Source organism: Salvelinus sp. IW2-2015, unplaced genomic scaffold (genome assembly GCF_002910315.2).
Source record: "Salvelinus sp. IW2-2015 unplaced genomic scaffold, ASM291031v2 Un_scaffold351, whole genome shotgun sequence".
Taxonomy (NCBI): domain Eukaryota; kingdom Metazoa; phylum Chordata; class Actinopteri; order Salmoniformes; family Salmonidae; genus Salvelinus; species Salvelinus sp. IW2-2015.
The window spans coordinates 96,356-121,817 of NW_019942545.1; the positions used below are offsets into that span (position 1 = coordinate 96,356).

Consider the following 25,462-nt stretch of genomic DNA (forward strand, 5'->3'; position numbering starts at 1 on the left):
CTCACACAGTATAAAGATAACATGATTACACATAATGTCTTTATAACGGAGGAAAAATACTTTGGCTATAATTTCCAACGTCGCATGCACATAGGTTCAGCTGCTAACGTCATATATCCGGGACATGTGCCGCGTTCAAACCAACTGGGAACTCGGAAATCTCCGACTTCCGACTAGTGCTTTCAAAACAACTGGGAACTCCGAAAAAAACTAGGTCTGACTGGGAAAAATCGATTTGATCAATCATCCAACTCGGGCCTCTTTCTAGAGCTCTGACTTTCCAACCTGAAGAAAACAAACGTCATTATTTGCCTTCATATTTTCCGAGTTCCAAGTGGTTTTGAACACAGCAATGGGCAAGCGTAGTTGGTCGAGAAATGGCAGGCTGGTCTCATAGACTAGGCATAACATAGTAAACTAAAATCCGTTTAAAAACTAAAATCCGGTAAAAACGAAAGGAGGTTGGTTGGTTGGTTGGTCGGGGTGGATATGACAAGAACATCTAGCAACCCAAAGGTTGTGTGTTCAAATCTCATCACGGACAACTTTATAACTACTTACTACTTTTTAGCTACTTTGCAACTACTTAGCATGTTAAGCTAATGCAAAAGTATAGAACCCAAAGATTGTGTGTTCAAATCTCATCACAGACAACTTTAGCTACTACTTACTACTTTTTAGCTACTTAGCATGTTAGCTAATGCAAAGGTCTAAAACCCAAAGGTTGTGTGTTCGAATCTCATCACGCACAACTTTAGCATTTTAGCTAATTAGCAACCTTGCAACTACATACTACATTTGGGGTGGCAGGTAGCCTAGTGGTTAGAGCGTTGGGCCAGTAACCGAAAGGTTGCTATATCAAATCCCTGAGCTGACAAGGTAAACATCTGTTCTTGAACAAAGCAGTTAACCCACTGTTCCTAGGCTGTCATTGTAGATAAGAATTTGTTCTTAACTGACTTGTCTAGTTAAATAACGGATAAATATATATTTAACTACTCTGAAACTACTTAGCATGTTAGCTAACCCTTCCCCTAAACCTTGAACCTAAATCCTAACCTTAATGTTAACCCCTAGCCTAGCTAACGTAGCCACCTAGCTAACATTTACGTTAGCCACAACAAATTGGAATTAGTAACATATCATACCTATTGCAAATTCGTAACATATCATAGAAATGGATGATGGACATCTGCAAATTAATACATACCATACTAAATGTAACATATCATACTAATTTGAGTGTCCCGGACTTTGTTGACTATGTTACGTCTGCCATTGAGTCCAGGTTGTAAATGGAGGTATCGGTTAGATAATTTACTATATGTTTCAACATACAATTATGGATACTTTTTCATAACACAAGTCTCTGATGGTGGAGACCGGTCTACATTACATTAGAGACTGGTCTACATGTTACATTAGTGTTGAAAGAAATAAGTTAGTATTTATTTAACATTGGCGTTACTACTAGAAACTGTCTAATGTTGAGCACTGCACTGATTTATTATGGAGCAAAATTAAATAATTATTGAATGTGGTGATTCCTCATGGAAGCAACAGTTGGTCTCTGGTTACCATTTCTGTGTTTGTTGGGGTGACACCACTGAGTGCTGTGTTTTTTTTAGGTGACACCACTGAGTGATAAAAAAGTAATTTGTTTTAAGTCGGTTAGTGTCAGTTTGCTATGTTTTGCGACAGCGGGGTCTCAGTATCTGTACTTACACATCATAGCTAGCTGTTTCTCGTTGGACGGCTGCACAGGGCTATGGCCACTTTCTGTACAATTTCTCAATAAAATTAAGACACATTACTCTACCCGTATCGTTTTTGTGTTCGGTATTTTGGGGTCTCAGTATCTGTACTTACACATCATAGCTAGCTGTTTCTCGTTGGACGGCTGCACAGGGCTATGGCCACTTTCTGTACAATTTCTCAATAAAATTAAGACACATTACTCTACCCGTATCGTTTTTGTGTTCGGTATTTTGTTGTTAACTTCTGAAGTTGTTTAAATTATTTACAAGCTAGCTAATGTATTTGGAAAACAATAATGTTGACTTTCATGGAAAGAAAGTTATATTTAATAGGCCCTCTACAGGTGAAAAATTGCGTCTCGACAAGGGCGATTGGTTGTGCAGCTCCCTGGATAGCGCTTTGTGATAGGCTGTTGCTGCGCTACCATGAAGAATGACAGCCGTCGAGACTTCCGGTTCCAGTCATAGGGCGATAACGATAAGAGCGCAGTTGCAGAATTTATAACAGGAGCCACAATGGCGGTTGTCGTCTCTTGACAGGGCTGTGGATGTTATTAAATCCACTATCATCGCCCTAAAGATAGGCCTGGTTGATTCCCAGAGCCATTAAAAATAAACTGGAACATCTACTGCACATGAAAATACTATAATTTCTGATCAATATCAAATTAACAAGAGATAAAAATTATATTAAAAGGGACCATGTAAACAGTACCAACCGGGTCAAGTTTTCATTTTGTTCGAGAAACAACATCGGCTGTTAATGACGGCTAACTGTTTGTTTATTGAACTCCAAAACCGTAAATCTAAGGAACAATAACACCTAAACTAACCTTGGCACCGGACAAGGGAAGCTAAAAGAAAAGGGACTTATTTTTTTCTTTCGTTTTTTTACCAAACAGCATGCTAGCTACACAGAGCTAGCTAGCCAAATAGAAACGGAGAAGAGCACACAATGCTCCGATTTATTGTTTGGGCCTTTTCAGCCAGTTTCTCTAACTAGCTAAATGCACAGGCCTTCATTTTAGTGGCGTTTTTTGGCACTAGCAACCTTGATTTTTCTGCTTTGACAAACCATGCTGCCGAACAACTTGGATAATGCGTGAGGACTAAAGCTGGGCACACTATTTTCCATTTTGTCGGCTTGCTTAGAACACTGGATCTCATTTTACCGGATTTCTGAGTACTACTCTCCCGTTAATGTATTATCTCGGCTACAGAGGCCCACGCTCGGGAGAGGTTCCGCCGCTGACGTGAGGAATGCCTGGGTCGGATAGACACCATGGGACCAAGAGGAAGTCGGAATCCAACAGTAGCAGTGCCCTGCCACCCCAAACAACGAGCGGCAACAGCGGGCTACACAAGCCCCTGGTCCTGCCTCATACCTCTGCGGGCAACATGACGAGCAAGGACGGTAACCTCCAGTCAAAGTCGTCAGTGCCATCTTCTTCCAAGCGCAAACGGCATAAATCAGCCAAACATGGACGTGAGTCCGAGGTGGCTCAGGGCCCTGGTTTTTCTGCCCTCACCTCCACAGCGCCTCCTTCCGTTAGCGCCGTGAAGCCGCTGGTAGAATATGACGACATAAGTTCMGATTCRGATACTTTTTCGGACCCGCCTGCTGAAAGAGGGTCTGGGGATCGGTTAGAACCTGTCCCAGATTATAGTGATGGGGGCGGGGCTGTTGGTAGAGATGGTCGGGAACACAAGCACCGACACTCTCGCAAAAAGTCGAAGGATCCCAACAAAGTTAGAGACTCTGGGGAAGGGGGTCAGAGTACCAAGAAAAAAAGCAGCAAAGACCGTGAGAGAGGGAGCTCTGGGAAAGTCAAGGAGAAGGTGGCCTCCCTGTCCTCTGTAGCATCCCTGTCCTCCGGGTCACGGCGTCAGGGTCAGATGGAGGCTGACTTGGGGCCAAAGCGTGGAGAGTTGCCCCCTTCCTCCTCCCAGGCCCAAACTGCAGCCAGTGTGGGAAGCACCACATCCTCCTCCTCGTCATCTCGCAGCAAGGAGGGTGGCCGCTCCGGGAAGTCTCGCAAGGATAAGCCACAGAAGACAGAGGGGCGTGAGGGTCGGGGGGATGCAACCGCCAGCCAGAGCACCTCTGCCTCTCAGAAGGTCCGGACAGAGAGGAGCCAACGCAAGTCCTCAAAGAGCCACAAGTCCAGCCCTAAGGGCAAGGGACAGCCTTCCTCGAGCAGGGGGAGCCCTCGCCGGAAGGTAACAGCCCCTACACAGTCCCCCAGCCCCCCAAGGAGAGGGGGTAATGGAAGCCCCATGGTCGGTGGTTACAGCCAGGAGGTGGACAGCTACCACCACCAGAGACGCAGGCCGGCCCCACAGAGCCCCAGCCCCTACAGGGAGATGTCCAGGCGGAGCAGGCAGAGGTCAGACAGCCCCTACGCCAGCAGACAGAGGTCTTCCAGCTATGAGCGAGACGACAGCCCCTACTCAAGGAGACGCTCCATCAGTCCCTATGGTAACCGCAGGTCCTCCAGCGCTAGCCCTGTGTCCCGGTGAGTATTCTAGCCTGGCCCAGCCACCTTCCATTCAGTTTGCCTCATATACACATTCACATTTATGCTAGTTGCGTAATTCGTACCAAATCGCACTCTATTCCCTTTATACAGCACTACTTTTGACCAGGCCCCATGAGACTCTGGTCAAAAGTAGTGGACTACAAGGGGAATATGGTGTCATTTGAGACACACCCTAATACTAACATGTAGCTATGGACTACTACTAGTCCCCCAATCTCAGTCGGTTATTCACTCACTGTATGCATGGCATGCACCTCCACACATAGAGGCATATTCACCAGTGCTGTCTAACACACACATTGATTCTCACAAATGCCCAAGGTGCCTTTTTACAGAGGCCCAGTAAGGCCGCGAACGTGATACTGAACTGGTGTTGTTACTGTTGATGTTCTCATTGGTCATACTGGAACAGGGCCACTCTGACTGTTTCTACTGTTTGCTTTCTGCCCCCTTTTGTCTGTGTGCTAAGGAGGTGCTTGTACTGTGTGTTTGATAAAGCTGCAATATGTATTTTTTTGGGGCGACCTGACCAAATTCACATAGAAATGTGAGTTGTAGATATGCCATTCTCATTGAAAGTAAGTTTAAGAAGCAGTAGATATGTTCTATGTGCGCTATTTCTATGCTTCCTGTTAAGCTTCGTTTTTGCGTCTTTTACGTTCGGTTTTGTACACCAGCTTCAAACAGCTGAAAATACAATATTTTGGGTTATAGACAATATTTCACAGCGAGTTTAGTTGGTACAATGATGCATTGCTTGTTTAGTCACAAACTGAAATTAGGCGAACTATTAAAATTTTAGCAAACAGGAAATGGCGTAGAGATTTCTGCATATTGCACCTTTTAAAGCGTAAGTGGTCGAGAGCGCTTTAGACAGCTGAGGATTGAGCCATGGGTAACAGACAGTACCTGCAGCTTCCTCTCCTGTGCTCCTAGCATCAGGGTGTTGGAATGGGAATGGCTAGGCCAGGTTGCAATGTCCTGTATGGGCTATTTAAAACTATGGTCAGGGAAGAGACATTGATTCTATGTTCAGATGTGTCTGTGTGACATGCAGGGCTGTTTCTGCCAGGGAGTTGTTGCCTCTTGCCATGTGGTGTAGAGGGGGAAGGGAAACCTATGGAAGTCAGGAGAGGCATCACATTGGGTTCAGACAGACACAGGCAAGGCCTGTGTGCTCCAGTCTAGGGAAACCCTATGAGGAGCTGTGGTGGTCTTTGGAGCAGGAGAGGGCATAAATTGGGGGATAGACTACACTAGCCAGACAGCGGGGTGATGGTAGCGGGTTAGAGAGCCGTGGGTTAGGCTGTTGACATTCAGCCATTTTGATTTTCTGTTGCATCAGAGAGTGGACCTTGAGCTTCTGTTGATGGGAGGGGGCATAGCTGTACGATAAAACTAGGCACTCCGTAGTGATCGTTAAAAGGTTCTCTGCTGTCAGTAGACTCTGTTGAAAGATGCTGCTGGTGAATCATGTTGGTGTAGTCTTTTTATTTTATTTAACCTTTATTTAACTAGGCAAGTCAGTTAAGAACAAATTCTTATTTACAATGACGGCCTACCCCGGCCAAACCTAACCCGGACGACGCTGGGCCAATTGTGCACCGCACTACGGAACTCCCAATCACGGCCGGTTGTGATACAGCCTGGAATCGAACCAGGGTCTGTAGTGACGCCTCTAGCACTGAGATGCAGTACCTTAGACTGCTGCGTCACTCGGGCGCCAGTCGAGCATGTAGCTAACTGTAGGCTATTTGTTTAGTCTAGCTAATTACCTACAATGTCCCAGTTATTAACTTATAATAATCACATTTTAGATTTAGTTTGTAGACTTTTATAAGTCTTCATGCTCAGGGATATGTTCACTTGCTACTAGTTAATTTGTTTTCCTAACCTTCAAACAAATGATTGAATCTGAATGTTGTCTCCGCAGTTAAAGGGATACTTAATTATTTTCGTCAGTGCCATCTTCCAAGCGCCCTTTATGAGGCCGTCATTGTAAATAAGAATTTGTTCTTAACTGATTTGCCTAGTAAAATCAAAAATACAAATCTACTTCCCAAGAGTCAGATGAACTTGTGGATACCATTTTTATGTCTGCATGCAGTTTGAAGGAAGTTGCCAACTAGCGCTAGCAGAATTGCTAACTAGTTAGCATGGTCTCGCAAAACTACCTCGAACTTCCTTCATACTGGACACACAGATAAAAATGGTATTGATGAGTTTATCTCACTCTGCCAAAATCCCGAACTATCCCTTTAAGTATGTTCAGAATCTTCATACTTTTCATCTTACGTCTCCCACATGTGAATAAGGGTTACTTTGATGGTTATCAAAGTATGTATGGTGATGAGGTGTTTGAATTTATGTCCCTATTTGGCCTAATGCCAGAGGACTGTTGAGGTTAACTCACAAGACAGTAGACTTCTGGAGGATGTTTGTACACACATTGGCTACTTTAAGTTCAGACTAAAGCAAAGGTTGTCCCCCTGACTGACCTAATTGAATGTTTGTATGCTGACTAAGGAAATGGGAAGTGTAGCGTATATGGAAGGAGACAGCACACTGACCGCATTTACACATAAAATGAGATATCTTAGCAAATAGCACTACCTCCCTGAACTTGCCTCTAACTGAGTTTGAATCAGGGTCCTGCCTCGCCAACACACGTGACCCCCAGTTGACCACTTACAAACCAGTTGTTATAGAAAAGGATCCAATTCGATAGCACAATTGGTGAAATGCCAAGCTAGCTGTGGAGTGAGCTTGCCGCATGGTCTTATCTCATTATAGAAACATAACACACGTTTGGTAGTTATCATTTGCAATGATGTGCCATTTGTTGGCCTCCCTTCTAGTTCCTCTTTCTTGGTGCTCACTCCCAACTTAGAGCGAGAACTTGCAGCCAACAAGGAATTATTGTTTTCCTAACATCTTCCCTCCTCTCTCTCCAGGCGCTCAGTTCGCTCCCGGAGTCGCTCTCGCCGTCCTTTCCTCTCTTCCCCGTCGCTCCTCCTCTCGCTCATCGCTAACTAAGAAGCCATTCGTCCTCTGCCGGGTGGGCGAGGTCTCACAGTCAGTCCGGCCCACCCACCGCTCCCCACCCTCCTCCGCCTGCCACTCAACTCCAGCTGGGGGCGAAGCTTAGAGCGGAGGAAGAAGGAGCGCCCAGGCTGCGGTGGGCTTGCAGCTCGCCCCCCCTACCTCCCACCTTTTCGTCACGCAAGGACCAAAGGGGCCACCTCACGCCCCCCTAAAGCTGAGCGTCTTGAGACGGGAGTACCTGGAGGGAAAGATCGTGGGTTAAGTGTTGGCTCCAGCCGTCCACCTCTGGTGCACCGCCGCGCCCGTATGGACATTCTCTTGTTGGGAAAGAACCACGGCTCTGCATCTCCACCCTTCTCATCTCTGCACCCCCTCTCCCCCCCGCGTCAGACGGACCCCACTACCTCCACCTCCTTCTGCCCTCACCCCCTGTCATCCAACTTCAGGCACACCTACACCCCAGGGCCAGACTGAGGCCAGCCTGCGCACCCTCCACAGCCCTCTCTTCCTCCTTGCATTTCGTCCCCCAGTCCAATCTCCTGCCCCCATGCCCACTCGCAGCCCGGCTCCGCCCGACACCCATCCACAAGACCTCCACTCTGCCCCCCCTGCTTTGACCACCCATGCTAGTGGGAAGGATCTGCCATTACAGGTAAGCCATGAATATGCGATACACATCACACACAACTCTCCTCTCCCCCAGTCCTGTTTGCTTGGCAAATCGTGTTAGTCAAGCAACAGAACAGTATTATGCTATACTGTAGGCTCAGGTTTTCACCAACAGTCAGGTCTCTCTGAAACACACACCTGCCTGAGGTACAGTACTGAATTCTGACGAACAGATTACCTGAATGCTCTGTGGTCGGAAGCTTACGCTGCCATTAAGACCGTTTACTATTGTCAAGTAGTCAAAACAGGCCTTACGTGGGACTGTCAAAATAATTGCTAACTTCCCTTGCATGCTTTGTCAATTTCAGTGCTCCTCTACAGTGGACTGCACTGGCCAAAATGGCGCCACGGTGAAACTGTAGTTCATGGGCCCCACATGGCCTTTGTCATGTAGTTGGGGATACATTTTTGTACAGACCATGTAAGGAAAGAACATCCAAACTCACAGAAAAACTGATGATGCGAGGAGTAATGAAATGTCTATTTTTTCTCTTCCTTCCTTCTCTACCTTTCAATTATCTCTCTCTTCTCTCTCTCTCTCCCTCCAATAGTCCGAAGAAGTCCACTCCCCCAGAGGTCTTCCAGAAGGAGAAAGAGTGTGCGGAATCGGCGTCTCTGACCGACCTCCCGCTTGCCCCCCACGCTGGCCGGAGGGACCCCTCTCCCCTCAGTCCCCCGTCTATCAAGAGCTTCCACCTCCACCCCAGTCCGCTCATCAAGGAAGAGACCAAAGTGAGTGCCTGCCCCTGTCTGCTCAACCTAAGCCTACCCATCTCCTCCTTATCAATCACCCCAACCACCTCTGCTACACTCCTCTTTTCCACAGCCCTCCTCTTCCCCCACCGCAGCCTATTTCCTTTCTAATAGAAAAAAAATTAAGCATAAGATAGTACAAAGTTTATCGATCAAGGGCTATTCCGTGAGTAAAACGTTTCCTAATAGCAAGTCTCCTCGCTCTCCTTGTCTAGGTTTTGCTGTCCACGCTATGGCGAACGCAAACCAGACAACAGAGCACTGGGGCAACGCTGCGGGACAAGTTTGACATCATCGGCATGGATCGGGAGTGCGCAACCTACGGCCAGGGTGTACAAGGCCAAGGACAAGACAGCCGGTGAGAACCCGTGTGCTGCCCTTTCACTGGCATACCTGTGTTTCTTGTCTCGAGAGCGGCTCAAAGGATCACCACGCCTGCAGTGCGCTGTTTATGCACGGTGGTGTTGTGGACTGATCTCGCCTCCCCGTGTCCCCTATGCCCAGCCTCTCTATGTGTTTCTTTCAGGTAGGATTTTGAAATTAAGCGAGACACATTTCCGTTGGTGATACATGACTAATGTGTTTACTTTAGCTCGTTTGTATTCATCTTTATGATCAGGAAATCAACAGATGTTGGTACCAATAAAAACTCCGGTTTTCCTCCACCCCCTACATGGGAAAAACCGGTGACGTAATCTGTAATGTTCTGTTGTTCCCCTGCCTCCAGGCGAGCTGGTGGCTCTGAAGAAGGTGCGTCTGGACCAATGAGAAGGAGGGCTTCCCCATCACGGCCATCCGAGAGATCAAGAATCTTCCGCCAGCTTCAACCACCGCAGCGTGTCAACATGAAGGAGATCGTTCACAGACAAACAGGACGCACTGGACTTCATAGAAGGACAAAGGTGTTGTAAAGGGGACGTGTGTTTTTTTTGTTGCTGGTGTATGTCGTGTTGCCTGTATCGCGCATCTCCTTTACCCCTGGCCTGTCCCCGTCAGAGTGCCTTCTACCTGGTGTTGTATGGAGTACAGGTGGATCATGACCTGATTGGATATTGCTGGGCACTGGTGCTGTGTCAGTTCTCCCAGGAACACGTGGAGGAGCTTCATGAGCACACAGCTGATCGGAGGGGCTGACTACATGCGAGCCACAAAGAAGAACTGCCTGCACAGAGACATCAAGTGCCGAACCAACAATAGGAGATGGCTTGCAACAAACTCAGGCTACTAGTGTAACATTAAGGTATAATACGAGTAACCAAACGTCCATGAACTTATGATACCAACATTTTATTAACATACGTGGTACCGGTTCCTATGTACTACTGAGGTCTTTCGCTACCATCTAAAGAACCTGCTGCCTGTTATAAAATGTTTAATAAAGTCAGTTTTGTTTATTAAGTCGTTGATTGAAGCACCAGCCACTAGTCTCTGTACTGCAGAGGTCAATAATGTCCACTTTCCCTTTTCAATGACGATATCACGATTATGCGGCGTTATAATCAGCCAGCCGCATCCCTTACCAGCCCGCACTCACCTGCTTCCTCAGCATCCCCTACCAGCCCTCACTCACCTGCTCTCTCAGCATCCACTACCAGCCCTCCACTCACCTGCTTCTCTTCAGCAATTCCACTACCCAAGCCCTCACTCACCTGCTTTCCTCAGCATTCCCTTACCAGCTCTCACACTGCTTCTCTCAGCACCCCTACCAGCCTCACTCACCTGGTTCTGCTCAAGGCATACCCCTACCAGCCCTCACTCACCTGCTTCTTCCTCAGCATCCCCTACCAGCCCTCACTCACCTGCTTCTCTCAGCATCCCCTACCAGCCTCACTCAACTGCTTCTCTCAGCATCCCCTACCAGCCTCACTCAACCTGCATCTCTCAGCATCCCCTACCAGCCCTCACTCACCTGCATCTCTCTCAGGCGATTCCCCTACAGGCCCTCATCACACCTGCATCTCTCAGCATCCCCTACCAGCCCTCACTCACCTGCTTCTCTCAGCATCCCCTACCTGCTTATCTTTCCTCCCCTCTTCATGCTCATCTATTCCTCCATTATCTTTTCAAAATATAATTTATCTGTGATGGCGAGCGGGGATGCAGACCCCGATGTCTCCTGTTAGATTTGTACGTGTGTTACGCTGGAGCAGCGGGCAGTTCAAGCAATGTTGATACATTGTATAATTTCATCGCCTGTCCTAACCAGGAACACAGGCCAGTCAGAGTAGACTTTGCGAGTTCACTGTCATACAGCCCCTGAGTGTCGGAGATGGAGCACCGCTTCACGACAGGCATGCTTGCAGCTTTGCAGCAAAGAATACGGCTTGTCTCTAGCCTAAACTGCAACAACAACAAAACATCTGAGCGATATTACCAGAGATACCTTTTTATCTTTCTAGCGGGATTCGTGCGCATTTGATATAATTTCACAAATCATGTCGCGGGTAGTTTTTTTAAATGAATCCAACGTCGCTAACTTTGTTCAGTCGTGTTACCTAGCTAGCTAACAATCTGGTAACTTGACAGTAGCTTTGGGCTAATTTGATTGGCACAGGAAAAACGGAAAAGCGTCTGCTACTCATGAGATGTGCTTCAAAGCTAGATTCATTTAGATAGGCTTAATGTAAGCTTAAACTATATCCAATGTCTATTTCTTTCTGGGGCTCCTTCTGTTTGGTGCCTAACGTTCTCAAAGTTGGGAGCAGTGTGTGTGTGTTTGTGAGACAGGGAAACTGTGTCTGTGTTAACTGAAGAGTGAATGTGTCGTGCAGCGTTTTCCCCCTTACTGCTACAATGCCATGCAGACCATTTTGCGTGTCTATTCCTTCCTCCCATTCCTCCAGCCAAATCTCAGGTAGGCCTTTGCAAATATGAGCAAATTCTATGCAGTTAAATGCAATGTGTTGTATTGAGTAGAAGTGTGAATTTCAGTGACAGGTTTTTGCGTAGCACGTGCGCAGAACATTTAGGAAACAGGAACAAGCGTCCGGGAGACGGGGCGAACACGATGCTAGGCCTCTGACCCCCCCCTCGTATCGTATCATTAGTAAAATGTTGGTATCGTGACAACACTAATAGGTTCAGAAGGAGGAAGGAACCGTTTTTCTCCACCCCTGGTCCATGGGCCGGTCCGTGAGATGTTTGCTGGCTGGTCGCTGAGATGGGTCACTGTCCATTTTAAATGATACAGTTCCACAGTGCTAGTTTTAAAGGTAGACTCAACGAGATGACGAGCAGCACCGCAGATAGGGAGATGAGCGTGGCGCAAGACTTTCCTGTCACACAGAGTATCTCCGCGCTTCACGCTGCTACAACGTGGTATCTACGGGACCAAAACAGCGGCCGAGTCCAGCCTCGCACTTCAACGCTCTTAGTTGTCGTGGAAATTGACAGTTCCCCAAGGAGGGAAAAGCATAGCTTTGCCGGTCCCTGGTATAAACAATGGACACACTTAACCTAGAATGTTATGGTAATGGCAACGGTAGCAGTTTGTGTGGGTTTTAGTAGTGAGCACAAGGGAGTTGTTTGAAAGGTTTGTTGTAGCTATAGTAGGATTGGGTTTTTCCTTTTGATTGGTCCTGTTTTCAATGTGCAACGTTCTACCATGGGAATTCAAATGCCCTTTCCTCTGCCTCGCTGTTTTGATTGAATTATTCACTTCTGTAGTTGGGGTTGTGTAAGTTAACAGCTGTAGAAATGTAATAAGTTGTGTTGTTATTGAGTTTGAGTTCTCTGTCTCTAACTTCTTTATCTCTCTCCTTGTGCAGTGGTCAGATCAAACTGGCTGACTTTGGTTTGGCCCGCCTCTACAACTCAGAGGAAAGGTGAGACTTGGATTTCTCAAGTTGTTTCGGAGCAACGATGACATCATCATAAAGTCAGAGGTCTTTCCTGCCCCGGGTTCAAACCTTTTTAAACTGTGACCCTCACACTGGCCTTTTCTCATTTGGGGAAAAAGCCCGTCCTCCACCTTCTCTCCTCTGTCCGACGACCTCTGCGACACGGAAACCGATAAGTGGTCAAGGAAATTTCAATTTGTTAGTAGGCGACCGGAACAGTGTCCTTCCCTCTTTGACAGCCACCTTTCATGAGGATAGTCATGTGTATCCTACCAGAGTCCTTCACGGAAGTTTTGATATCTGCCACACCCCCTTTGAATCCGCTTTTGTTTTGTTGGGGGAGAAAAGCATGCACACAAACAATATGCTACTTCATTTAGTTTTTATCACTTTACACATTTATTTTGGGATCCACCAATGTATACCTAATTTGCCTCATGATCTGTGAGTGGAGGAGTCTCATTTCATACAAGCACATTTTCATCCACGTTCCCTCACCTCTCCTCGATTGCCTTTGACCTTCTTCAAAAGAAAGCGAGAAAAGACGGAGGAGAGAGGACGCTGGAGTTGAGCAAATCCAATTGAGAAAAGGCCTCGGTTGCCATGGTAGTCTGAATGAAAACACCTATCTATTCCAATGAGTCCCCACTTGGTGGTGCTGTGTCCTGTATAAAGAGGTTCTGCCTCCGTCGGCCCATTGTTGAGCGATGAATTGTGGGTGTTTGGTCACCGGAGGGCAGAGTAGCGGTACTGGTATTGTATCTGCGTGTTATATCTGAATGTTCCCTTCCCTGCTTTCTCCAGTCGACCCTACACTAATAAAGTAATCACGCTATGGTACCGCCCCCCTGAGCTCCTCCTGGGAGAGGAGAGGTACTCTCCAGCCATCGACGTCTGGAGCTGCGGGTTAGTACACACTCACCTTGCCCACACACACACTCACCCACACACCGTCATGCACCTGGACACTGATTCTGTACATGCCCAAGAACACTCATTCCCTGTGCAGGTTTATTGGTGCACAAACATTTCATTCGCACATATATTCTCCAATCGAACAAGCTCTACGTAGGAAAACAGATTGTACTTACCTTATTTTTCCACATGGTGTCACTATAAAACTGCTATATCATTTTGACTGAGGTAGTCGGAGCTCTAAACCTGATGAGTGGCAGATAATTATCACTCTTAACCAATCCTAACTCAAGATTTGTGAATGCTTTAAAAAAATGTTTTTTTATATATGCAAGTGGCCAACATTGTCCATTGACTGTTTGTGCACAGGTGTATTCTGGGAGAACTGTTCACCAAGAAGCCCATCTTCCAGGCCAATCAGGAGCTGCTGCAGTTAGAGTTGATCAGGTATGCTGCTGTTGCCCCCTGCTGCCTGGAAGACTGCATCGCCACATTAAAATCCTGTCTGAGACATGGCAACCTATTTCTTATATAGCAGTAATACTCAACAGGTGGACCGCAGTCCAGACCAAGAATTGGGTCAATACGGGCCGCGGGTCCTGACTTTCTTTTGTTTTTGGAACTCAGTCGGGCTTTCAACCTACTGCGGTTGAGTGCGATTTCTAAATTTGGAAGTGCATGGGCAGGTTCCGTCTTATGTCATTCACTGACAGATCTTAAAGAGCTTTTTGTAACTTGTCATAAATGTCCAGTTGATGTTAGCTAGAGAGGTAAGTTGTCCAGCTACCTAAATCTTGTAGTTATCATGGCCAAATGATGTGCCCAGGGGCCTCGACCCACATTGGTCCCCCATTTTAGATTTGATTGAGTCATATGAACACACATAAGAAATGGCAAAATGTGTAGAATTGCAGGAAATTAGCTTATTAAAATGATGTTCTCTTCGCCCAACAAGAGGCGTGTGAACCATTTCGGGTCGTATGGGTCTTGAGGTTGGGGTTTGTTACTGCGCTGATAAATGACTGCCCATCTGGACCTTTGCCGCTTAGGAAATTTGTGGGACTGGACCTTATCAAATAGTAGTTGAATACCCCTGCTATATAGCGGACTACTTTTGACCAGAGCTCTAAGGGCCTTGGTCAAAAGCATTGCACTATATAGGGAATAGAGTGCCATCTGGGATACAGTCCATGTTTACCACAGCTCTAACGTTTACCACAGCTCTAACGCTCTCCCTCTCTGTCTCAGTCGTCTGTGTGGGAGCCCGTGTCCCGCTGCCTGGCCTGACGTCATCAAGCTGCCCTACTTCAACACCATGAAGCCCAAGAAACAGTACCGCCGACGGCTACGCGAGGAGTTTGCCTTGTACGCAACATGACATGCACACCATGGGATCTTCTTGTCCTTTCATCAGTCTGATAGTTGTGGCAGTACATCAGTTGTTGATGCTATTTGTTTGACTCGCGCTCTCTAATTTTGCTCTCTCTCTCTCTCGCGCTCTGTCAGTCTGCCTGCTCAGGCCCTGGACCTGCTGGACCGCATGCTGACCCTTGACCCTGCGCGGCGCTGCACGGCCGAACAGGCCCTCAATAGTGACTTCCTGTGTAACGTGGAGCCCAGCAAGATGTCCCCGCCCAAGTGAGGACCTCGTCTTAGCCCTGTCCTTTCCTGGGCTCATTACATCTAGAGAACAACCTCAAACTATCCACCACCATACTCCCAACACCCTTATTGCTTTCTTTCTGTCACACCAACACCCCTCTCGCTTTCTGTTTCTCTCCCTCATGCTTTCATCACCCCGTTTTTGCTTCTGTATCACTCTCTCTCTCTCTCTCTCCAGTCTCCCTCACTGGCAGGACTGCCAYGAGCTGTGGAGTAAGAAACGGCGGCGCCAGCGTCAGAGCGGGCTGCCCGAGGATGTGCCTGTGCCCAAAGTGCCCCGTAAGGACCCCTCGGGGGCTTCCAGTGGAGAGAACAGCCGGCCCCAAGCCAGCCCAGCTGGAGCCCCGCCCCCTCCRCCSGGAAGACCACCSTCYTCAGCCATCTCAGCCAATGAGCTAGCAGGTCAGGCMGACACAGTAGTCACAGTTCGCTACTATAGAAGARCATACCCTTATCCAAATGTCTCCTTGGTTMGRTAGTGGCTGCACAGGYAGACRAGGGTTGTTGTAAGTCTATAATGTGAACRCATGTTGTCTCCATACWCTCTCAGCAGGCTGMTGTCTACAGTATGTGTGACCRTTGTCTCTCTCYCATCAGGCCTGGGTGCTGCGGCGGAGCAGCTGAACCAGACAGAGCTGGCTGTACTGTTGAACCTGCTGCAGAGACAGACAGACCTCAGCCTGCCTCAGATGGCCCAGCTCCTCAACGTCTCTTCCAACCCAGAGAGCCAGCAGCAGCTAGAGACCCTTAGCCAGTCCCTGTCTGCCCTGACCGAGGCCTCCCACCACCGGGGGGCCTCAGAGGACCAGGGTCTGGCTAGGTCCCAGCCCCCCGAACCTCCCCCAGAGCCTCAGGAGCCCTCCCCGCACCGCAGCGAGCCGCCCCTCAGCCAGGATGACCAGACCAACCTCCTGGCCCTCCTATTAGGCCAGCTCATCAAGCCGCAGGCCGAGGGGGCTGTTCAAGGTGACGAGAGCAATGGTGTCCAATCAGAGGAGGCGGTGACTCGCGGTTCGTCAGCCTCCACTGCTGACCGCAAGGGCAAGTCTGGGTTCAGTCTCTAGGGGGCGGGGCAAAGAGCACTGGGTCAGGGGATCTCACAGGAGACTGGTGGATGATCTCGTCATGGTGCGGATCTTGTCATCAATTATTTTTCTGCTTACCATAAAGCAGTTGTAAATTACTTTATAAACGAGCTGATGAGATGAAAGATCTTAACTAAATGGCAAATCAAAAGAAAGATTCCACGGTTACTTTAAATATTTTTTGAGGAAGTTTTATGTTGTCTAGACCCACCACCTCTCCCCCCTCCTCTCACCAACAGTTTCACTCCCCACCCACCTTTTGTCTGTCTCACCCGTCTCCCACTTCAAAGGCTACTTTCACCCACTCAGTCACACATAGGTGGAAACATACCATACATGAAGTTGGCAAGTCCTCAAGATGTCTGACCAGAGAGTGGCTTCGGACGGCCCAGGTCACATGGACTGGGCTTTGGGCACAAGGACTTTTCTCATTGGTGTGAATGTAAACTAAGAGAAGGTTTGTAGTTTTACAGCGTTAGAAAGACAATGGTTCACACTGCACTCTTTCCCTGCACCCTTTCAGTCCTGCCTCTCTTTATCACACTGTTTTCTTTTCCCACTTCTTCTTTCTCTCTCATTTCTCCATTTGTTAAAGCAGGTTTCTTGGATTGTTCTTCCATAAAAAATATATTGATTCAAAACCAGTCTGTAATGTCCACATTTTTATGAAGTCTAATAAATTATCAAGCGAAAATAAATGTTTTGAACCTTAGAATTCACCTGCATGTCTTTTCATTTAACTTTTATTTAAATCACACATTTAAATGTTTATTTTTGTATGTTTTCTTTGAGATTAGACCTCGGAATCATCCAACGCTTGTAAAGCGTTCTCCTCTGTAGTCTGCATCTGCAGTCGCCCTACTGTTGGCACTTAAAGCAACAACCCCGTTGCCTAGGAAACAATTGTAGCAGCAGTGTTTCCCGGTAGCCATGACAGCAGACTGAGAAGACATTTCTCTCTGTCTCAGCTTTATGGCCTGCATGGAGCTTTATGCACCTCTCCCTGTAGTGTCATCCCAAACCCAAACTTCAGGTTTTACCCCTCCCTATCCATAATAACCCATGCTCATATTGTTGTTGAAATGTAACTGAGTGTCTGTCAGGGTTGAACAAACCCTAAGGTGAGCATCCCCCTCTACTATGTAAAGTGCTTTGGGTGTCTCGAAAAGCGCTATATAAGTCCAATCAATTATTATTGTTATGAACACCCCCCCCCCATGTCCTGCGTCTTTCTTTTGTTGTTCAGATACGTGTGTGAATAAATGTTACGTTGATTATTTAGGTTACCGTGAGGTCTTCTGATATTCCATCTCTCAACATTACAACTTGTCTGTCAACATTAAAAAAATTGTTACCTACTTAAGGATTTTATAACATACCAGTCACCATGAACCAAGAGGGGAGGAATAACGTAGACTGCACACTTCCAGACTAGTTTAGAGAATGAACATGTATCATAATCACAATTGTGGTATTTAGTAGCAGTATCAACCCATGACAGCTACACGTTTTACTCATCCAATTCTACAGTAGCCTATTGAAAACATTTATCCAACTGAAATGACGTTGTTGACTGGATGGTGAGGATCCAGCGGTAGGAATGGTACATGATCTCCCTCTGCTGGCCACGGTGGGAGATACAGCTGTACGTTGTCTAGACCCCACTCACAAACACTTGCCTGGAACATGTCACTAAAGGGAATTGAATAAAAATGTGTCTGTAGTGTAGATGGCACAAATGTCCAGATGAAATCTCACTGTAACTGCGTGTGCTTTTGTGTTTCTTGTAAATATCTGATTGACTGTCTTGTTTTCTCTGACTCCCCCCTCAGACTGTGCAGTCACCAAGCGGAAGCAGCAGATCGGAACAAATCAGGTCCCTCCATCCTCCGAGCGACGTCCCCCCTCTCCGCCTGGCCCTCCACCCTCAGCCCTCCTCTCTCCTGGCCAGCAGCAGCCCAGCTCTGAGCCCGGGCCCGGTCAGGACATCAGCCCAGCGGTGGCAGCCGCCCTGCTGCAGCTCATCTCCCAACAGGACCCAGAGGCTGGGGCCCCCCAGCGCAGCAGGGACCACTCCCCCGCCGTGGGCACCCCTGTCCGGGGACAGCCACCCCCTGCCTGGATGACTGACTCCCCTAAACCATCCCCTGCCAGAGAGCCTCCTACTGGCATGGAACCTACTGCCTCTGCTATCCCAGCACAGTTCCCCAAGGACCAGGACCTCCGCTTTGCCCACAGGACCGCTCGCTGATCCTGGGTAGGCCAGTTTAGAGACCTGGGGTACAGTGGGCCGACCTACAGGGACAGGAGCCAGGGACACCTACTGTACTGATAATGATGATACTATAGACCAGAAGAGCAGCTCACCTGAGCAGGTTGTGTATATTGGAAGATGTGAGGTAGATGGCTGTGAGATTGTTCGTCTGGAGAAAAGAGCAGGTCTTTGGGTCTGGATATTTGGAGGATGTTATTGTGAAGATGGACAGTGTTGGTTTGGCTAAAGGACAAACTAAGCCCCACTCTAGACAGACTGGGGTTGGGCCTTGGTGAGGGTTCTAGACCTGGGGGTGGGACAAAGTTCCACACCCTTCAATCACTAACACTGCCCCTCCTCATGGACCTCCTGACTTGCTGAAGAAGTTGGTTCCTAACGAGTTCCACACATGGAATGTGATCAGCTGTTATTTCCTTTTATTTAATTTGCAACTCAAATGATTGTTATGTCTACCGCAGTGCCCTCTAAAGATGAGGCTATCAGTGGGTTTTGGAGTCTGGTGTCCTCACTCCTCTTCATCTGCGGTTGAATGGGTGGGGGTTGGTGTCTGCTACGTATGACACCGGTGGAACAAAGAACAAGTCTGAAATGTAGAGGTGGTTAACTGTGGGTACAGATGTAAAACACTGGGACTGAGAGTGAGTTAACTACTCAGTCAGTCTCATCATGCTAGCTGGCTCCTGACTTTTGACCTCGTGCCTCCTTTGTGACCTTAGCAACCCCTGAATGACCTTTGCCCACACGGAAGAGCTGAGTTGTTTCTTCTGTTCTGGAAGGCACATTAACACGAGAAGGCATGGCTCCAAAAGAATTAGCATACCTTGTGTGTCCTTGGCCAAAGGTACTGCGAAATAAGGTATTTGGGTCTCAGTCCTATCTCCCCTTGTTGTTTCTCTCGCTCAATCTATGTATGTCAGCCTCAGTTAGCTTTCCCATGTAGAAATGAAAATGTTCATTCTCGACCGCTCTCTCTCTAGTAACAGGTACGTGTGCCTCTAACCCTCATACTCCCTCTGCTACACACTGACAGAAAACACAAACTGACACTGTGTCATTAACTGCTCTACTATGCTCACCAGTCTTTCATTGACCCTCTGTTCACAGCTAGCAAGCCGGTCACCCAACCCCATAGTGACTGGACACCTATAGACCTACACACACACACCTCTCCAAAGCTTTCCCTGATGATCTCTGATAGCCTTGTGTTATCTCTTGCCTCCCTGCCTAACTCTGTGCGGCAAATACGTTTTGTGTGATTATTTTCTACTTTAAAGACAAAGTTACATGTTAAAACGATGGTCCATGGTTGTGTTTCCTTTTATGTTTTGGGAAGGTAGAGATTGGGAAGAGATCTGGCTTTGGGTTTCATGTGACCATGTGACTGTAAAAGATGATATTTTGTAATATGTGTTTTCTCGGTTCAATTTATTAAAGGAAATCATGCGACCAGAAAGTTTTAAAGTGATGTGCTTTATTCTCTTATCATGTACACAGAGTATACCAAACACTAGGAACACTTTCCTAATATTGAATTGTAGCCCTTTTGCCCTCAGAACACCATGGACTCTACAAGGTGTCGAAAGCATTCGACAGGGATGCTGGCCCATGTTGAATCCAATGCTTCCCACAGTTGTCAAGTTGGGTGGATGTCCTTTGGGTGGTATACCATTCTTGATACATATGGGAGACTGTTGAGTGTGAAACCCAGCAGCATTGCAGTTCTTGTCACAAACCAGTGTGCCTGGCACTTACTACCATACCCTGTTAAAGGCGCTTAAATCTTTTGTCTTGCCCATTCACCCTCTGGCACACATACAAAATCCATGTCTGAAAGCTTAAAAATTCTTAAACCAGTCTCCCCTTCATCTACACTGATTTAAGTGGATTTAACAACTGATGTCAATAAGGGATCATAGCTTTTACCTGGATTCATCTGGTCAGTCTATAAAATGGAAAGAGCAGGTGTTCTTAATGTTTTGTATACTCAGTGTATTTTGCGTGATAGAATTCAGAATGGCCACTAGGTGGCACATTGAATCATCTTTCTCTCAAACGCTTTCTCACGCTTTCTCACACAGACACACACAACACAGGGTCACTGGAAAACGTGTGGCAAGGCAGAATTTGCCACAGGACTTTTCAATCAGGTGTGGCACTACTATTGATTTAGTTTAATAAAATCAAATGACGCAAATGTTTTGAAAGGAGGGCAAATGTTTTTTTGTGTTTTTTTTTTTTAACGATTTGACAACTCATGCACAATTTCAGTACTAAACGTTGAGTGCTGCTGCAGGCTCTGTGCTTACCTTGACCAATCAGTCACGGAAATTGCAGTTCGCGCGGGCCGGCCACAAATCTATCTACTTTCGTCCGGTATTTTAGAAAGGCGATGAGCAAAAAATCATACATAAATGTAGCAGCATTAGTGACCTGACATGTTTTATTGGATGGAAAAGAGACAATTTTTTTTCAGTCTGATCAACATTAGGCTCCTAACATGGGCTGTCCCTCTGGCCAGGGTAAACGAAGCAGTAACGTTGTACATTTATAGCCCATTTTTTTGTGAGAATGTGAATGGGATCAAATTTGGTTTATACTGAACAAAAATATAAACGTAATCATTTCAAAGATTTTACTGAGTTACAGTTCATATAAAGAAATGAGTCAAGATAAATTCACATGACTGGGCAGGGGTGCAGCCATGGGTGGGTCTTGGAAGGCATAAACCCAACCACTTGGCAGCCAGGCCCAGCCAATCAGAATGAGTTTTTCCCCCAAAAAATTATGTTGGAAGCAGTTTACTGTAGAGAAATTAACATTAAATTCCCTGTCAATAGCTCAGGTGGACGTTCCTGCAGTCAGTATGCCAATTGCACACTCCCTCAACTTGAAACATCTGTGGCACTTTGTTGTGTGTGAGAACTGCACATTCTAAATTGGCCTTTTATTGTCTCCAGCACAAGGTGCACCTGTGTAATGATCATGCTGTTTAACCAGCTTCTTGATATGCCACACATGTCAGGTGGATGGATTATCTTGGCAAAGGAGAAATGCTCACTAACAGGGATGTAAACAAATTTGGGCACAGCATTTTTGAGAAATAAGCTTTTTGCGTTTATGAAAAATGTCTGGGATTTTTTTTATTGTAGCTCATGAAACATGGGACCAACACTTTACATGTTGCGTTTATATTTTTGTTCAGTGTATATTCCATCTTGGGCAGACTAGGCTAGACTTTTTCAATCCCAAATTATTAACTTGAATGAATCAATAAATGCAACAGCTGACAAGACTGTGAGTAATTGTTTTATTAGACCTACAGTTGCATAGAGCAGGACTAAATGATGCAAACCTGCATGATGCAAGCTCAGCCCTGTGAGTTTTATTGTCCAACCAGGTTGCTTTCTCTGTGTCACAGGAGGTTGGTGGCACCTTAATTGGGGAAAATGGGTTCGTGGTAATGGCTGGAACAGAATGTTATCAAACACATGGGTTCCATGTGTTTGATGATTCCGTTCGCTCGGTTTCAGACATTATTATGAGCCGTCCTCCCCTCAGCAGCCTCCAGTGGCTGGAAGAACCCCCCCCCCCCCCCAGTCCTTCTTTAAAATATACAGTACCAGTCAAAAGTTTGGACACACCTACTCATTCAAGGGTTTTTCTTATTTTTTTAACTATTTTCTACATTGTAGTATAACAATAAAGACATCAAAACTATGAAATAACACATGGAATAATGTAGTAACCAAAAACGTGTTAAACAAATGCTTTTCCAACAGTCTTGAAGGAGTTCCCACATATGCTGAGCTCTTGTTGGCTGCTTTTCCTTCACTCTGCGGTCCATCTGGGTTGCTGTTAGTGGGACTATCATTTGTTTTTCCACAGGACAATGACCCAACACACCTCCAGGCTGTATAAGGGCTATTTGACTAAGGAGAGTGATGAAGTGCTGCATCAGATGACCTGGCCTCCACAATCACCCAACCTCAACCCAATTGAGATGGTTTGGGATGAGTTGGAACGCAGAGTGAAGGAAAAGCAGCTAACAAAAGCTCAGCATATGTGGGAACTCCTTCAAGACTGTTGGAAAAGCATTCCAGATTAAGCTGGTTGAGAGAATGCCAAGAGTGTGCAAAGCTGTCATCAAGGCAAAGAGTGGCTGCTTGAAGAATCTCAAATATAAAATATATTTAGATTTGTTTAACACTTTTTTAGTTACTACATGATTCCATATGGGTTATTTCACAGTTTTGATGTCTTCATTATTATTCTACAATGTATAAAATAGTAAAATAACTGGTATTGTAATTCATATGAATGGGTTTATATTTTCCCCAAGACCAGGGGTTTTTCCAGGATAAAAAACAACAACATGTAACCTGATTAGAAAAACGGCTCCGTAAACTTATATTAAACCTTTTTTTACAACAGATTAATCATGTCATACCAAATTAGGTCCGGAGTTTTACCTGGTTGCTTACCAGATCGCTCAAGGTCTTGTTCTGTTGTCCACTGACAGAATAAGGTGTTGGATATGCCAGGCTAGCTGCAGCTCAGTGTTGTTCTGGAGCTGGGTCGTTACTCAAAGTAGGTTAATGTCCATTCGTGTCCACTGACTGTGACTGTGGAGCCTCAGGAGCGGCAGGTGAGCTGGACTGTCTCTGTCCTTGCCTTGAATGTGCTGTAGGTCTACCCTGTGGAAGAGATAGCAAGGGGTTAGACAAATCCACGACACATTCAACAAAATTATCGTTCTCTGAATATTAGGCTCTTATAGTTCAAATATTGATGTAGCCAAATGAAATATGTTAGCCTACTGAGAAAAGAGAAGATACATGCCACAGTTTTGCTTACATATGAGAGCGGAGAAGGACTCACCCTGGTCCTGTTCCGTCTCCTTCGCTTATACCGGGGTGTCTTCTCAGTAGGCCTGGTCTCGTTTACCAACACCAGTCCAGCGGAGGGTGCTGCGCGTCTTTGTCCTAAGGGAATGAGAGACTGACACTGCGCGCTCTCTAAATTTAGGTTGACAACCCGTTGAGACCTCCGTAGTCTAGGGAGGGCAAGGTTTGGACCCTGAGGGACAGGGATGGAGTTTAGTCTTCTGGGAGGCACTGGCACATTAGGTTGCAAGGACTGTGTTGAAAACGCCGGCTCCGCATATTCCTCCTGTGCGGGCACTGAGGGCATCCACATGAAAAGAGTCGTCGGACAATTCTGAGACACCAAACCCATTTAGGTAGCAAAAAAAAAACGGTGCGCAAAAACCTTAAACGTAGTCCAGCCTAGACCTACCTGTATTGTATCCAGACGGTAACACGGTTTATTCGGTTGGACCACCAGACTATTTGTTAGGTTAGAAATTGTTAGGTTAGATTACTCGTTGGTTATTACTGCATTGTCGGAACTAGACGCACAAGCATTTCCCTACACTCGCATTAACATCTGCTAACCATGTGTATGTGACAAATAACATTTGATTTGATTTCTAAAAATATCGTTGTCCTATCCAGCTTTTTAATGGGCAGCACGGCCATTAGCACCTTTTGATGAGTCGGGAAGCGTGAGAAACCTCACTGTTTACCGTTACAAAGACAACACTTGAATCTTCAAGAGCACATTACATAAGCAATTGACTGGTGCGTCATTTGGGTAGGCCAAAACGGTATCCTATAGTATCCTACGGTATCCCAAAGTAAATGCAGATGGTACATCATGTACGCAATTAACACTTACAGCATGCTATGGATTCTCAGTCATGAGAGGAGGACCAAAGGCCAAAACTGTAATGGATTGTCTGTCATTTTCTTAATAACTCCACGGCTTAAACATTTGGTTTGCAATTACAAAGTAGCTGGACATCATGTGAGATTCAGGATGATACCTGGTTAAAGATTTTGTCTGACTCAGGGAGGAACATAAGGGAAGCCAGGGGGAATGTCACTCAATACAAGATATACTACAAAGGTTCTATTGGACTCCAACAAGGCTTCATAAAATGGGTTTTATGGACAATAATCTGTGCTGGAAATGTCAATTAGACACAGGGACATTCTTACAAGAATGCATAGCTACCTTTCTGGAAGGATATTCTGAAACATTCGGGGAGAATGGTCAGAATCAACAATCCCGGTTTCATCAAGAATATGCCTCTTAGGTGATAACATAATTACCCAATGTATCAAATTAGGAATTTTCACTGATCACTGTTGGTATCATTACAGCTTCTAGATTGATCCTTCTACTTTGGAAAGGCCATGCCACTTCTACTCTGAAACGGTGGATAGAATCAATGCTGGACGTGTCATCTTATGAACAAATGCTTGCTAGAATCACTGGTCGAAATGAAAACGTTAAGAGAATCACACATTCTTCGTCATGTCGTTTCTGGGACTGGGAGGTGATAGTCCAGGCTGTATGTTAATACTGTGCTTGTGAACCCATGTTGTATTGTATCTTATGCGATGCTGCGGTAGTATTAGATTGTGAATGCGTGTTATCCTGGAAGGTATGTCTGGATGTCATGCTCAATGTTTTTATGCTTTACAATGTGTTTGTTTGATTAAAAAAAGGACTAAACTAATAACTTAAATACCCCCAATTTGTTTTCGCTGGACATCATTCTAGGCCATGTAGCCTAATGAACAGTAGGAAGTAAAGAAGGGGACAAATGTAGAGGCGCGGCTGAACAGTCTAATGGCAGGCTGTGTGTGTTGGTGTCGAGTTCTCCTCGCACCCTATTTTGCCCACAGACTAGTTCTACATTTGGCACACGTACAGACACGCTTACCCCCTGCCCCACCAGCCAGACACAGGCCCAGCTGAGCCCTCTGGGTGAGTGATCCTTTATGAGTGGTGATGGTGGGGGGCTCACCTGCCCCAAACGCAGAGTGTGTGACTGAGAGGGTTGTGTGTGTGTGTG

General features: G+C 46.3%; 1 non-coding gene and 1 pseudogene across 1 annotated transcript; both read left to right on the forward strand.

The window, feature by feature from the left end:
- Nucleotides 1-2,226: 2,226 nt before the first annotated feature.
- LOC112068263 (cyclin-dependent kinase 12-like) lies at nucleotides 2,227-19,993 on the forward strand (annotated as a pseudogene).
- On the forward strand, nucleotides 8,299-8,433 carry LOC112068267 (small nucleolar RNA SNORA5). Its single transcript, XR_002893547.1, has one exon. It is a non-coding gene; the product is annotated as a small nucleolar RNA SNORA5 (small nucleolar RNA).
- Nucleotides 19,994-25,462: the final 5,469 nt, after the last annotated feature.